Below are 18,471 nucleotides of genomic sequence, written 5' to 3'. Positions count from 1 at the left end.
CGCGATTTAAATCAACAATTATGTACTTAAATTGGCGGCATGTATATTTCAACAGCAATCATTCTATAAAAATCACTTATCTGATCTACCTAAAGTCAGATTGCGAGTCCAAAAAAGCTTATCGACTGAATCATTTCAGGAAGATAAACAATGTATTTGTTATAACTTGTCGTTTGAATGCTCTTTTAATGCTACTTTTTGTATCTGGTCGTCGCTGATTGTTATGTCGGAAACGCTTATCACTTATTCTCGGAACGAGGGATCTCTGCAATTCCTACGATACGAAAGTAAGAACACAAAGACTGATATAAGTGAAGATTTATTAACCACAAAACACGACGACGACGACGATTCTAGTAGAAATACACTCATTTATATATTGATTGTACACCCATTTTGATTAATAATTAGGATAAAATCACATATATGAAAAATACTTAGTTATAACAAATCACATACTGAGCATAGTTCATGTCAATGGAATACAAGAATATCGTATATTATACAAGAATACAAATACTACATTCAGTAATCATTACATTGAATCAAAACGGAAATAATCTTAAACCAAAACTCATAATGAGTGAATCAATCGAACATTGACTTTTCTTTCCATCATATCAGTATTACCTTTAAAAACCATTCCATCAATGTTGGATGATGATACAGCTCTATGGTTAAGTAAATAAAATTATATTTTACCCTTGCAATATATAAATTATCCCAATCTCTATTAATGAAAATTTGACTCTAGTTTATTTAAACAGTCATTATTTCGGTGGAGCGATGAAAGCTCCACAACCAAACCATCCAGCTCAGAGAACAAAACTCCACCAAAATCATCCACCTGAGCTACAAATCTTCTCCACCGGTCATTATTTTATTAGTTATGTAAAAGAGAAAGTATCATTATCATTACTTTTTCTTTTTACCCTGTAAGTACAAATTACTTAATTTGTATTATTCAATTACTTTACTTAAGAAAACTGGTAATTAAATAATATCACGTGAAAAATGTTAAACTTTCATCTTGGAATAAGAAATACTTTTGTATCATTTGGAATATTCATTTAAAACTTCTAATCTATAATGAGTTCTTTATGAAGATCACATGAACTCTATTAAATCTTTTGGTCAAGTTAAACTATTTAATGTATAATGTTAGTTTATTGGTAATTATATGGTTTCGAATGTAAAGTTTTTTCAAGATTAGTTTAATTTACAAAGAGTTTTCTTTATGGAGAATCAAGAAATATTAGACAATTATCTGATTCAATTATGGAGTTGCTTGAAGTTTAGTTCAACAACTAGGTTAATTTCAATAGTTGAAATCATGAGTCAATTGAAGCTAGAGCACCACAGAAAACCTGAAAGCATTGGACGGCCGTTTCATCCTAGTATGGGACAACTCAGCAATGAGCATCCACGATCTCGTCCCCCCCGCGAGATTCGAACCCAGGAGTTCAACCAGGTCTGTTGTGAGTTATCAGCTCACTGAAGACAATGGTGCAAGGTGGCGCAATTTTGTAGATGACGGTTCAGTGATCTAATGGTTAGGCGCTCGCGCGTGAGACTGATAGGTCCTGGGTTCGAATCTTGCAAGGGGCGAGATCGTGGATGCACACTGCTGAGTTGTCCCATACTAGGATGAAACGGCCGTCCAATGCTTCCAGATTTTCTATGGCGGTTTAGCTACAATTGACTCATGATTTCAGCTATTGAAATTACTAAAATCTCCGCAAAACCCCTTCTGATAACTAGGTTAATAGTTAAAACTAAAACCTATAGGTTTTGAAGTTGGCTTATAACCTCTACACTGCCAACTTATTATTACATTGTAACTGTAAAGAAATAGGCAAATATATGAGTGTGTTTTTAAGTATCATAATTGAAATAATGAATTACTATCTACATAACTGTAAAAATTCTATGTATCATACTTTTGAACGCAATGTAAGTTTATTCGAAGGTAAACATTAGAAATGCACTAATCACATAATAAACTGCATAATAAAACTCGGATAATCTGCACGAAAAGATAGCGAAGATGATGAATTTGAAAAGGAAATGTTGTTGTGTATGCTACTTATGTCGACAAACATAAGTAGTGTGTAATACCATTCGGAAGGGAGAAACGTGGTAGTAGAAGGCCAAGAACATTAAACTGACGATAACAGAAAGGGAAATAGAAATGAAAACAAATTTCCGACTGAACTAAAAGGTATGTACATAATTTTTTCCGGTACTAAATTAAATAAAAAAAACTTGAAGTATTACGAAACCGCGTAAATCATATACAGTGACATCCAATTTGAAAATTTAAATCGTGAGATATCAGATCTGGTCCCGACTTCTGATCAGGAACTTGAACATTTCAAATCAAACCTAATTGACTTCTGCTATCAGTTTAAGAACAGTATGTATAACTACAGAAGCATTTTAACTATAAAACACAAGGAGGATATCAATGAACTTATTAATGACGAGAATTTAATTATCAGGAAAGCTGATAAATAACAGGAATTGTTCTACTTAACAAAAAAATATATTGACAAGTTGAATAACATCTTGAATGATCACCAAAAATTTCAGAAACTGGATGATCAAAAAGATGTCAAGAATAAATTAGAGAGTGAACTGACCAGATCTTTAAAAAAGCTCAGAGATCAACTGGAGATTCCACCAAACATATACAAAGCAATTAAGCCGATAGGTATCCATTTACCTAGGTTATACGGACCACCGAAGGTACAAAAACCAAATATCCCACTGAGACCAATTTCAAAAATGTACGATTCCCTTTATTATACTGTAGCCAGGTGGTTAATAACAAGTTTAAAACCACTCCACAAATACCTAGTGAAGCATGGTATTAAGGTGTATTCCAGTTCATCGACAAGATCAAAAACATAGACACTAATGGTTAAATGATGATGCCTTTTGACGTAACGTCATTGTTCACAAATGTCCCACTCAGGGAGACTGTAGAATATATTTGTGAACAACTTAGAGAACAAGAAATAGAGATTACAATCTCTGTGGAGATCATCAAAGAATTGTTACTAAAATGTACTATGAACGTACATTTCAAATTCAGTGGTGAAATATATAGACAAATAGATGGTATCGCAATGAGTTCACCCCTAGGTTTCAAATTATCTGACATTCCTCGCTCTACACTAGAAAACCGCCCACTGGCATAACAGATTGACAAGTTTCCATTTTACTGCCGATATATGGATGATACGTTTTTCCTTTGTAATGACCATACTAACTTGATAGAAACACTTGAGCGATTCAATGAAGTTCATCCGTCCATAAAGTTCATATTTGAGGGAGAAAATGGAGGTAAAATAGCCTTTCTATACATTTTACTCACAAGGAGAAAAGACGGGTCATTAGGAAGAAACATAAACAAGAAAACTACTTGGACGGGCCAATATACAAATTCTCTTAGTTTTGTTCCTCTACAATACAAGCGGAACCTGATTAAGACACCTCACCACAGAATCAAAACCATAGGCTCTCTAGATACGGTTGAAGACGAAACAAAGGCATTGTACATGACACTAAAATAAAACGGATATCCTGAGAAATTTATAAATAAACGTATAACCAATAGGAGAGAGTATAAGAAATACCTAACCGTAAACAAAAAGCCTCTGTATATACGCTTACAATTCAGAGGTGATGCACCAAATGAAATGCTGAGGTTAAAGTTACACAGATCAATCCAAAGAACTTTTAGTGCAGTTAAAATACAATTAATATTTTCCACACGTCCAATGATCACTCCGAAGTTGAAACATAAATTGCCTGAACTAACCACTTCTTTCTGTATCTACCAATTCAATTACTGCTGTGGAGTAAGTTATATTGGCATATGTCCTAAGAATTTGTATATTTGGGCTCGTAAGTACCTCCCAGTATGGTTAAGCAAAGGTGTAATTAAAACTGTTAACAGCTCCATTTTAGCTCATTTAATTCAAACGGGACACACAGCCAACATAGAGCAATCTTTCACAATAATACATCGTGCTAACAACATTCTACCTAATTCCGCCAGGCTGAGAATCCTTCAGCATCCAGCCCTATCTGCTGGTTCTTGCCTAATTCATATTATTCTACATATTGCATAAATTCCGATTTGTAATTACATTATTCTCTTTCTAACTCCATGTTGACCATATTTATTCTGATCATTTATCTCACAATTTTAATTGAATGTATAAACTTATTCAAGTTATCATTGGATATTAAATAGAGCAAGAACAAAGATTGATGCAGTATAATATGAATTCATTTTATTTCGTTAGGTTCTCATCAGCTGCTTACAACCTAAATTATTTGAAATTCAACATTATTACAGATATTGACATATTTATACATAAGAGTGTGATTAAGGATCAATACATGTGTATGATGATGTAACAAGCAAAGATTCAGATAGAGTTAATGAGCTCATTAAATGTTTGATTCGAATAAATAAATAAATAAAGTTAGAGAGGGAAAGTTCTGGAACATTGAAATAGTGATTAGAACTCATGAAAATAGAATAATGGTAATAAAGAAAATATGAATTGAAATCAATCATTTATGTATGATGTAATTTATACTTCAGAAAGAGTTGCAATAATGATGCAATAAATAAATAAATAGGAGCAAATGAATAGAAAGAGTGGGGGTTATTGTTACCAGGGTAAAGAAAGATTTATTACTGTCTCTTTTTGTATACATAGATCTGGTTTTAAACGTTTGATTGCTAATGCTTCAGCGAATTTCAAAAGGTTGGAGTTTGATTGTTTGTTAATCACCTTGAAGGACTTCAGTATATCAGCTTTATGTCCTGTATCAAGGAGATGTCTTGCGATAGCACTGTTGAATGAGTTCAATCCATTTAATCTTAAACTTTTAGGAATATGTTCTTTGAATCGGACGTAGGCTCTCCTTTCTGTTCTACCAATGTAACTGCTTTAACAGGTACATGTAAATTTGTGTACACAGTTGGTGGTAACATGAAAGGGATACCTGTCGACCTTTGATTGTGTCAAAGAACATGTTGTTTTGGACAGGACAATCAATTTCGCTGCAGGATAGGTTCTTGTCAGTGCAGTTTTTAGTCTCATATTGATTGATCCTGTGACATCGTCACCTTTGAATTGAAGTTTAATAAAAATAGGCTTTTTATTTGCTGTAATTTCTTTCGGTTTTTTATCTTCACATTTGCCGTATTTCTCAATAAATTTCAGTGGGTATCCGTTATTCTTTAAACATTTTTTTTAACATTCATAACTTCCTCTTCTAGTGTATCGGAAGTACATATTCTTTCTGTTCTGTAAAACAGTGTTTTGACCAGTGCCTTTTTGTAACTGATTGGACAAAAGCTATTGAAATTAAGATAACTACCATTCCATGTGTCTTTCTTATAAACTGAACGTTGAACTGTACCATCTTTTCTTCTTTTCATCGCAATATCGAGAAAATGGAACTTGTTTTCTTTTTCATGTTCCATAGTGAAATGGATATTCGGATGTGCTTCGTTGAAAAACTCTAGCAGATTTATTGCTTGTTGTTTATTATTACATACGATGAAGGTATCATCAACATACCTCGAATAATACGTCATTTCATCAATCGCTCGTTTGAGTTTGGTTCTTTCGAGGTTAGCCATGAAAATATCTGCTAGGACAGGACCTAACGGACTTCCCATCGCTACACCATCGGTTTGTTTGTATATGATATCGTTGAACTGGAACTGAACATCTTTTGTACAAATGAGTAATAGTCGTTTGAATTCTGGTACTGGTAGAGGTAGGATGTCAGAATGTTGACAAATTATGTCTATGGTCTCAAGAAGTGGTATTTTTGTAAACAAAGATGTTACATCAAAAGAAACCATAAACTTACCAGCAATATTTATGTGATTCATGCTGTCAGCAAATACAAATGAATCCTTTAGTGTATAGGTGGCTAGTCGTTGACGCACTGGTTCTAACTTATCTGCCAACCATCGTGCAACTTTGTGGTATGGTGAATTGATCATTGACAAGATAGGTCTAAGAGGATAAACTTGTTTATGTATTTTCGGTAATCCATACATGTGGGGCAAACGAGACCCACGAGGTCGTAGATTATTGTAAGTAGAGTTACCGATCATCTTCTTTTTCAGAAGATCTCTGAGTACTTTGGTGATTCTTTTCTCAATGGAATCAGTTAAGTCTTTGTTACTTTTCTCTAACTTGAATCTCATATGGTCGTTCAAGATGGACTTCATCTTAAAAACATAATCTGTTTTGTTCATTAGAACAACACTTGAGCCTTTGTCTGACCGTAATATCATTATATCGTCATTTCGTTTAATATTTCGTAATGCTGTTTGGTGGTCTTTGGATAAAAGCTTAGACTGTGGTGCGGGTGAAACAAGATATTGGTTTGCAATATCGACTAGTTTAGATTTAAACCAGCCTTTCTTTTCTTCACTAACTGGGTGCAACTCTTTAATTTGATCAAATAAATTCTCAAATTGAGTTTCTGTGTCGATTCTGTCGGCATGTGTTTTGGGGATATGAAATTTAAATCCAAGTGACAAGGCTTCTGTTTCTATCTGATTTAACTTCATTGTTGATAGATTATAGAGAAACTTTTCGGGGTTTTCCGGAAAGCCAAAACATATTTGTTCCTTTGACAGAGTCTTTGACAAAGTTACGTGGAAATTCTTGCATATTTTGCTTTGCAGATCTTGTATAAAGTTGATAAATTTTATGCGACATACGATACTTAGATTGTTGATTAATTCATCAAAGGCATTAGTTTCTGCCCTCAAACGTTCAATCAGTAACTTGGTTGATTCAATGTGAGATTTTGTGATGCGTCGAAGATTTTTAAGAGAAGGCGGAAGTTTAAATGAGCGTAAAGACTTTAAGAACTGACGTGGGAAACGGCATGACTTGAGACATTCATCAAAAAACTTTAGTCGAGTTATTTCTCTTGATATTCTGCAGCGTATTGTCACCAGACGATTCAATGACTTGAATGACTGTGCACGGAGACGCATTTTGAGAAATTTCATACACATAGTTCCCTTTATTATCTTAAATAGAGCAAGAACAAAGATTGGTGCAGAATAATATGAATTCATTTTATTTCGTTAGGTTCTCATCAGCTGCTTACAACCTAAATTATTTGAAATTCAACATTATTACAGATATTGACATCTTTATACATAAGAGTGTGATTAAGGATCAATACATGTGTATGATGATGTAACAAGCAAAGATTCAGATAGAGTTAATGAGCTCATAAAATGTTTGATTCGAATAAATAAATAAAGTTAGAGAGGGGAAGTTCTGGAACATTGAAATAGTGATTAGAACAATAAATAAGAACTTTAGTCTAAATTTGAACGAGGTACCTTCATCGTATGTAATAATAAACAACAAGCAATAAATCTGCTAGAGTTTTTCAACGAAGCACATCCGAATATCCATTTCACTATGGAACATGAAAAAGAAAACAAGTTCCATTTTCTCGATATTGCGATGAAAAGAAGAAAAGATGGTACAGTTCAACGTTCAGTTTATAAGAAAGACACATGGAATGGTAGTTATCTTAATTTCAATAGCTTTTGTCCAATCAGTTACAAAAAGGCACTGGTCAAAACACTGTTTTACAGAACAGAAAGAATATGTACTTCCGATACACTAGAAGAGGAAGTTATGAATGATACAGGACATAAAGCTGATATACTGAAGTCCTTCAAGGTGATTAACAAACAATCAAACTCGAACCTTTTGAAATTCGCTGAAGCGTTAGCAATCAAACGTTTAAAACCAGATCTATGTATACAAAAAGAGACAGTAATAAATCTTTCCTTACCCTGGTAACAATAACCCCCACTCTTTCTATTAATTTGCTCCTATTTATTTATTTATTACGTCATTATTGCAACTCTTTCTGAAATATAAATTACATCATATATAACTGATTGATTTCAATTCATATTTTCTTTATTACCATTATTCTATTTTCATGAGTTCTAATCATTCGCTGAGATTTTACAAATATATTCTTCTTTTTAATGTCTCAAATTAACTCGGCGCCCAAATATTGTGAAACTATTCGTTCAAATTTAGACGAAAGTTCTTATTTATTGTTCTAATCACTATTTCAATGTTCCAGAACTTCCCCTCTCTAACTTTATTTATTTATTTATTCGAATCAAACATTTAATGAGCTCATTAACTCTATCTGAATCTTTGCTTGTTACATCATCATACACATGTATTGATCCTTAATCACACTCTTATGTATAAATATGTCAATATCTGTAATAATGTTGAATTTCAAATAATTTAGGTTGTAAGCAGCTGATGAGAACCTAACGAAATAAAATGAATTCATATTATTCTGCATCAATCTTTATTCTTGCTCTATCTAAGATAATAAAGGGAACTATGTGTATGACATTGGATATTAGTCATCCCAGTATTAACGATTTGATTTGATTTTATATGACCAATAGTCCTTGATTCTGATGGAGTTTTGTTCTTTGAGTTTGATGGTTTAGTCGTAGAGCTTTCATCAATCTTCTGAACATCATCAGCACAAACTTCAGGTAGAAGTGAAGTGTTCACCACTATCTCAATCCTTGATTCACATGTTACGATTTTAAATGGTGTACTCTGCCTTAAACTTGACAAATTTTATGGATTATTAATTCGGATATGATGATTGTAGAACCTGATAAAAAATTATTGAAAAGAATATTCGGCGAGACTCTAACCTAAGGACGAGCCGATCAGAAGCGTTTGAGAGATTTCAAGGTTACAGTGCCAACTTCAGTGCCTAATGCTAACGTACGATAGGTTCACATGGAATTTCGCGCAAAACGTGATAATTGAGCGGCTATAACAAATAAAACGGCGAGACTATAATTTGTGGATGGATCAAGCAGGTATAAGATAATAGATAACGGATTTTGGCGCGAAAGCCTTTCATCCATTTGGCTTATAGATTTTTGGCATTATAGCTAATGTCAGTTCGTGATGAGAACCCCATATATAATTCCTAACTAAGGCAAATTACGACAATTGTTGCGAACTGGATAATAAAAGCACCAGTAACACTGGCTGCAGCCACGTACTATAATATATAAGAATTGGAGAGCGTAAAGACTCCTACATAGGCTTGATTACGTGTATCATGTCATTATCCACAAGTGGCATTTTGTAAAGTGAACAAAAGAAGTGCACACAAACAATATTAAAGCTATGTGGTCGAGGCTAAAAGAGTCTTTGAGACTTTATCATGGCTCCAGAGGCCGACTATTCTGTAGTCATATGGATGATTTCCTCTACTGCATGCATTACGATTTTAGAACCTCTGAAACTCTTTCTAACTTTGACAAGTTTTTGAAATGTGTCCACTTTATTTCCTTGGTTTTGTAGAACATATTTTTACTGTATACTGACTGTTTGCTGATTAGCTAATATTTCTCAAAGTCACTTAAGATTCGTTCAAAGGTCGTCCATAAATTATAGTCTCGTCGAATATTCTTCGTTCATATTAGTTGTATTTCAATAAAATGAGAATTTTTTAAGCGATTAAAATAGAAATGAATCGTGACTTGGAAGAGTCATACAGAATATGAAAGATAATTGATGGAAGATTAGCAAATGAAGTATTTTGGTGTATGATGTATGGTGTATTTTACCAGAATATTCTGTAATTTTATATTAAATAATAAATTGGTTGCCCTCCGTCTGAGTTATCATTCACAAAAATACGATCATATAACAAATTAATGATGGAAATATCTTCAAAACTCCTACCTCAACATGGAATCTCATCTAACAAAACACTGTTAACAAACCACCTAGAATCCAAGTTAACCGGTATTCTGCGGTTATTAGAAAATTTACTGAAACTAGTAATTTGATATTTTAAAATGATTTATTTCTATTATAACACTACTAAGTATGTCCTATTTTTCGAACATCTACAGATTCTTGTATTTATTTATTTAAATAGATAAACATCGGTGCAAGGGGGCACCAAATACATATGCGCCACACTTTGTCATTCGATTTTTATGAGAGTTGAGATACAGCTCGGGCCAGTCAGTCAGTTACAACGTAGAGACTAGCGCACACATTCATCGTTCCAAGTTGCCACACCTCATTAGCACAGCAAGACGAACACCGGACTCATAGAAGCAGTTAACTCAATAGTGCCCGGGTGCCCAGACCGAAGCAAGTGGTTTTATTAGGAGGCCACACCCGGAGCCTTTGACCTGAAGGTTTAATCCGCAAGGTACTGGAGCAACTTCAGGAGATTCAGTCCCATGGTAGCCGGTGACCAACATTAGGTTCATACACCTTTTTGTTCCCTCGGGATCCTGGAGCCCATATGCACCATTGGTTTAGAATCATGGTTTTCCAACTTCCCTAGGTGGATCCTCCATATCCACCAACCCGGTTTAAGCACCGGACATTCGCTTTGCACCCTCTCGATTTCGTAAAGAGCACCCTCGCCGCGAGAAGGTAGTGAGTAGGACTTCCCTGGCAGTGGCTGTATACGCGTGGCCATATGAGAGCATCTCGAGAGAGAGAGAGTTGATTCTCCCCATTTCCGAATGTATCAGGACATCTTCGAGCCATTGTAATATATATATATATATATATATGAATAAACAGCTCAATTTGAAGTTACCCAAAGTGTGGAAGATTATGTAAAAATGATTTATTTCATTAAAATGACAAATTTTTAACATGACCAGTTATGTTATGAATGTACGGGATAGGATACATCCATAAAATTTCAGCACATCCGTTTTTCAAACAATAAATTTGTCCGCAGTATCAGGCTTTTCCTAATGTTCTTTCATTCATTTGGTGAGTGATTATTAGATCTAAAAAAATGATTTCACTGACGATGTCATTTCAGGCTCTAATTTTCATTTCATTTAGTACTTTCATCTGATCACTTGAAATTCTCCACAAGGATGTGTCTTAAGAAGATATATGTAGGTAACTCTAGAAGGTTGAAATAAAATCATTAATCAGAATAATTTTTTTAAATATCCAACTATCATCATAATCCAAGCTCTCACTTGAAATCCTCAAAGCCAAAGGCGAAGAAGAAAATCAAAGATGACATTTGACCGAGAAATGGAGACAAACATAAGAAGAATGAATAACAATTGGATAGAACTAGAAAGTAAAACTCAGGACAAAGTGGATTGGAGAATACTAGTCGGCAGCCTATACTCCACTGGAATTAACAGGCATAAATAAGTAATTAATTATGCAACTATCATCTAAAAGGTGAACGAAAAAGTTGTTCGAAATTGGTATTAAAGAGTGAAATAAAGGTATATCATTTACTGATTGAAATCATGAGTCAGTTGAAGGTAGACCAGCATGGAAGATCTGGAAACACTGGATGGCCGTTTCGTCCTAGTATGAGGCTCCTCAGCAGTGAACATCGACGGTCCCGCACCCCGCGAGATTCGAACCCAGGATCTGTCAGTCTTGCGCCAGGGGCTTAACCAATTAGACCACTGAGCCGGCCGATATCCAACGGTGTTAGTGTCTAACCTCAACCAATCCACGATGTTGCGCCACCGTACACCATTGTCTTCAGTGAGTTGACATCTCACAACAGACCCGGTTGAACTCCACTGGTAACAGCTTTTCACTAGAACTCCAGGATTATCTCTTGAAGTCAGTCACTAGTGAGCAGATGATTATTATCAGAAGGGGTTTTATGGAGATTTTAGAAATTTCACTGATTGAAATCATGAGCTAATTGAATCTAGACCAGCATGGATAACCAATATGGGACTCCTTATTTAACCACTTCTATAAGTAGTATTATAAATTAAATATATAAAATAAATTTACTGGTTTACATTATTCAAATTAAATTAAATTTTATCAGGCGCTTTTTTGTTGTTCTATGTAAACAAGTAATTTTTAAAAAAAATAACTATCACATGATTTATGATTGGTAGATGGAAATTAGTTCTCCAGGGAGATATACTGTCACTAATGTTGTGGGATCATAATAATAATAATAATAATAATAATAATAATCATTACAATACTTAGTTGTTATGACAAGTTAATTAAATAGTAGAAATTAAATAAAGAAATAAAAACAAATTCCCTTTTTTCTCTCCCATTTTTTTTATTCAATTTCTCCAGCTATTTCGTAGTTTGATAATAAAATACGTGAAATTGTTTTTTGTTTGTCTGAAAACGTAAATGACATTTTTATCGAAAATCCGGATACGACTATTAGTATGATTATGATTATTATTATTACTACCACCAGTATTATTGTTACTATTATTATCACTATGACTATTACTACCACCACTATCACCACTATTATTATCATTACCACTGCTACTATTATTATTAGTACTACTATTATTATCATTATCATTATTACTGCCATTATTATTATCATTATTGGTATCACTATTATTATTATTATTACTACTACTACTAACATTATTATCATTACTATTACTACTACTACCACTACTGCTACTATTACCATTATTATTATTACTACTCTTATTACTACTACTACTGCTACTATTACCATTATTATTATTACTACCACCATTATTATTATTACTACTCTTATTACAACTACTACTGCTACTATTACCATTATTATTATTACTACCACCATTATTATTATTACTACTCTTATTACTACTACTACTGCTACTATTACCATTATTATTATTACTACCACCATTATTATTATTACTACTCTTATTACTACTACTACTGCTACTATTACCATTATTATTATTATTAATGATAGTTGCGTTACATTAATGTAATTATGATAAACAAAAATTAATAATTATGTCAGATATATTGAAAAATTGAATTAAGTATTAAGGCGAAATGTTAAGTAAAAGCGTGATAGACTTTTGTTTTTAAAAAAAAGTGATCTATTTAAAAGAAATTTAATGTTGTCATATTGTTTAATCAAATTAGTAATTAAATAATTAAAGATAAATTATTGAAGATATTGACAGATATTTCCCATTTAAACATTGAAAAAACAACAACACGAATTTCAGTGAAAGGATCTCTTCTCAATGAATTTATTATCAAGTTGTACAATCGTATATATATATATATATATATATATATGTGAGAATGTTTTTTTTAATGTACTAGTTCCATAAGGAATTATGGACACGAATAACTACGATAATGTAATAGAAAGATTGTAATACTAGATTGCGTAATATGATACGTAATACAATAGATTTAGTGAATGTAATAAGATGATTCTAATGGTTTTCAATAGTTGAGGTCATGAATCAATTGAAGCAAGATCGTCATGGAAAACCTGGAAGCACAGGATGGCCGTTTCACTCTAGTATGGGACTCCCCAGCAGTGGATTGGTTGGAGTTAGATCCCTTTGCAGAATTTCGTGTTTTTAATTCTTAATATTGAAGATATGCTCCTTTAATTGTGAATATTAGTTAAGCTGCTCCAGTAGACTATATTATGTAGGTTGCATACAGTGCACTAATTCATATGAATTTGTGTATATGTATCAGCATGATAAGTTGAACAAATAAGATCAATATGGGCCGTACAATATTCTAAGCATTTATACTTGAAGGATCTGATGATATATTAATTAAAACAATTCTTCCACTGGACGGCCGTTTCGTCCTATTGTGGGACTCCTCAGCAGTGCGCATCCACGATCCCGCTCGCGGGATTTGTCTTGTGCTTCCAGGTTTTCAATGGTGGTCTAACATCAAACGGTTCATGACCTCAATCAAAAATGATTAGATTATTGAGAATATGGAGACAATTCTTCCAGGATATACAGCAGATATTAAAATGAGATTGATCAACTGTAGTCCACAACAATAACAACAATGACAAATTCCAAATAAAATATGAAACAGTTATAGTTTTATATCTTACCGATAATATAAAACATTTACTAATTTGTTTTAAAAAAACGAAAAGAAGAAATTGTCACTTCATTAGTTAATCTCTATGATAATATTATCACCTTACATATCTGAATGAAGTCTATTGCCAAAAAACAAATCAAAGGGAATACGATTCATTAACAAATTAATGCACCAAAAATCATATTATCATGAAAATGAATGAAGTATGGATCTTATCTTTTATAAAAACTACATCAGTATTTTGATAGCACATTGATAAAAGCTAAACTATAAGTAAAAAGAATTTATATGACAATGAATGTATCGTTAGTTTAATGAATTGCACTAAGATATAAACAACTATAATAATATAAGGTAATTTGTTAAGATTGTAGAAGTTCTATATTTCAAGTTATGATCACTAGTGAAGTCTGTAAGCATTGGATAATTGTTTCTTCCTAGTACAAGGCACATCAGAAGTGCTCACGCACGACCCTATATCTTAGAACTGAACTCAGGAAAATTAGTCTAGCGTATGAAACACTTAATTTCTAGACCAATGTGCTCGGATTCTACTGTGTATGTGTTTTCAATTTCAGTCAGTTTATGACATGACCCATTCCTTATATACAGTCTTCAGTGGATAACTACCTCACAAATGACATGGCTGAACTTAGCTAATCATTGTTTCGCACTAGGATTGCGCTAGATTTTTTTTAGAAAAATAAAAATGTGAACATCAAGGCAGTTCTACTGCAGATAGCTAAAACGTGCAGAACTACTACAACTATCATCAATAGGGTACAAATATTTATAAATAGTTGTCTATGCAACATACTCAACATACATTGGCCGAATATCATCAGGAACAGCCTAATGTGGGATAGAACAAACCAGATTCTAGATAAAGAGGAAATTAGGAAACGACGATGGAAATTGATAGGAAATAAATTACGCAAATCATCAAACTGCATCACAAGGCAAGTCCTAACATGGAATCGTGAAGGGAAGCCGAAAAGAGGAATGTCAAAGAATACATTGCGTCGGGAAATAGAAGCTGATACGAAAAGGATGAATAACAAGTGGAAAGAGCTGGAAAGGATTGTTCAGGACAGGGTTGAATGGAGAGTGCTGGTGAGCGGCCTATGCTCCTTCACGAGTAGTAATAGGAGTAAGTAAGTAAGTTCTTTTAAATTAAACACTTTTAAGTTTTATCCTGATTCGTTTTGTACAAATAGTTTATTTATACTTGCTTTAGATAAGTGTCTTGAAAAAGCACATTTTAAATGTATAAATTAGCTTGAGCTAATATTAAACATTTGGTTAGTTTCAAATAAAGGGTCAAATTATTTGAAGGAGAAGAATAGTATTTCTGCTTAGTGTTATTATAAATTCCATTATCTCACATACATTGTACGTAGCTTCTTGAAGTTATATAGATGACAAAATTGTGTTGAATCACCTAGTCGGCAATAAATAACTCATATTTTAACCTTAGTCAGATCTAAAAATAGTACCGTCATCTTCCATCACTAGGTGTCATAAATTTACTACTGACTTATTTTGCAACAACTCGTTTTCGATATCAGCTGATAATGAAAGCAATTCGAAATTGGACTAATCTTAACAAAATATATGGCTAACCAATGATTTGTGAACACTGTTGAGGAGTTCCATATTACAAAGAAACGGCTTTACAGTGCTTTTTGGGTTCCAATGATATTTCAACTGAAATCACTTCATAGTGCACACCATGTGTAAGCTAAAACAATTCCCACTGAGATATAAATAATGAATACTTTTGTCTAAATCATGAATATCTTTGAGTATCCCTTAAGTTATTTCTTGGGAAACATGGTTTAAATTACTAATAACGTTAATAACACATAAATAACCGGGAGGCTAGACATAGATTTAGGCGAGAATGCTTTTAAAATATTTAACTTGATCAATAACGAGTTCAAAGGATACGTATGTAAAATAGACGAAAATAACAAATTCTTAATTAATATCAGAAGGGGTTTTGTGGATATTATAGTAATTTTAATTATTGAGATTATGAATCAACTGAAGCTAGACCACTGCTAGCGCACTGCTGAAAAGTCCAACAGTAGGACGAAACGTCCGTCCAGTGCTTCCAGGTTTTCCATGGTGGTCTAGTTTCATTCAATTCATGATCTCATCTATTAAAATTCCTAATTGACAATGTTGTAACTTACATGTGTACAAGTCATCAAAACTAAATCATACCATTGAAAGCAAGACTAAACAAGCTATATATATATATATATATATATCAGATGGGTTTTTGTTGAGATTGTAGTAATTTCAATGGTTAAGATCATGAGTCAGTTGAAGTTAGACCACCATGGGAAACCTGGAAGCACTGGACTGACTTCAAGAGGTACTCCTGGAGTTCTAGTGAGAAGCCATTACCAATGGAGCTCAACCAGGTCGGTTGTGAGATATCAACTCATGGTGTACGGTAGCGCAACTTCGTGGATTGGTTGAAGTTCGACATTAACACCATTGGATGCCGGCTCAGTGGTCTAATTGGTTAAGCGCCTGGTGCGAAACTGGTGGGTCCTGGGTTCGAATCTCGCTGGGGGAGGGATTGTGGATGCGCACTGCTGAGGAGTTCCATAGTAGGACGAAACGGCAGTCCAGTGTTTCGAGGTTTTCCATGGTGGTATTGCTTCAATTTCACTCATGACTTCAACCAATAAGTAGAAAATACAAATTGGTAGTGAAATGACAGGTATACTAGTTGTGATAAGAATAACCAAGACTTCAATCAGTGTTTCATAATTTGAAGTAGGTAAACAACTTAGGAAAACAGACATTAAGATAACACTTATTAAAAATGATGAAGATTGCATAGAAAGAAGTGTCCAGATAATTGAACAGTGAAGTGTATATTTTAAGAGGATAAAGAAAAATAAATATACAGAGAGTATAGAAAGTAGTAATAATGATAACCAAAATCGTTTGCTAAGTATAATTCGTCCAAGGAAGAGATAAGATACTGAACAGATTTGTTATGAGGACAAAGACTCAGATCATTAATTCAAACCCTAATAGCTTCTGATGTGAGACGTGGTCGAATCCTGTAAGAAAAGATTGTAGGTATACGACAAATTACTTTATTCTATCTACAACACAGCTATTAACTATCGAATATGACAGAATGGAGCTGTTTATTATTTTTTTATGATACCCTTTCCTAAACATGTAGGGGACTGTTCACTAGCTCATTTACTCAGTTGTCCGGTTTTACACCTGTAATCACATCAATTCGTACTTTTACTTATTATATTCATTTATAATAACGAAGAAACACTAGACAGCTTTTCGTTGTAGTATAAGACTCCTCAGCAATGAGCGTCCACGATTCCACTTTGAATAGAACCCAGGAACTTAAGGTTTAACAGTGAACGGCCAATCACTAGGACCACTGTCTTGGAGCCGATCTATGTAACTTCAGAATCAATCAATATGCGATAAAGTGGAGATCCTCCAATACTATTATTGAGAACTGCCTCACTGATTGATTGTCAGAACTTCGCTATCCATGACTTCTTGTTAGACTCTAAAGAACATCTTGATGCAAGTTATTACTAAGGTTAAGCTTAGTATTATGTGTTCAACATATACAAATGTCTTGGAATAATACTCAATACACAACTGCTATGATTAAACTAATTTTGAGAAAGCTGTAAATTGTATTATTAGACATTTATACTACTGTACCCTTATACTATCTTAATTGTGAGTTTCCGTTTAGTGTATATACTATTGTTGTATGTCTTACCATTCTCAACTTATTTGTAGTTAATTTTGGACCTATCATAGTTTCTATTTTATTTATAGTGAGTTATTGTAATTTCGTATTGATGTAGGTATGTGGCCAAGAAATTACTTCATATTGTATAGATTGTGTCATAGAGCTGAACTGATGATCAATGGGGAAGATATGAGCTTGTTAACTTCCTCTTCTGATTGGACTCCGCGTTGGAAGATGTATGTTTCTATGTATATATGAATACGTGTTTGGGAAATCCCTCCTGTATGTTGTTTTCGCATGGCAATAACTACTTGTTTTTCCCTAAATGTTGAGCTAATATATTCTATTTTTTTATTCTTTTTGTATTCACTTCAATTTTTGATTTCACAGGCGACTGGCATCATTCATTTTGCTTACAGCTTTTGTTTTATAAACATTTCTCGTAATTAGTTAATACTTCACTGACTGCCTTAATTTCGTTTTACATAATCACTGAATTTTGATGGCTGCCAAATTGCTTTTGTGTGTCTTTTTTTGTTACTACTTGGCATGGTTGGATTAAGATGTTGTTTATTGATCGAAATACATCTCTAGTTTGTCTAGGGTTTATTTTTCTCTTTAACAAGTAATCAGTTTTGTGTTTGTTAAACATTGATCTATATAATACATTGAAGTTTGTCTCTACTAAGTTCTTTAGTCACAGAACAACATTTTGTGCTAGGTAATGAACTTTTATTT

The sequence above is a fragment of the Schistosoma haematobium genome, chromosome 1, assembly GCF_000699445.3.
Source record: "Schistosoma haematobium chromosome 1, whole genome shotgun sequence".
Taxonomy (NCBI): domain Eukaryota; kingdom Metazoa; phylum Platyhelminthes; class Trematoda; order Strigeidida; family Schistosomatidae; genus Schistosoma; species Schistosoma haematobium.
This window is presented reverse-complemented; position numbering follows the sequence as displayed.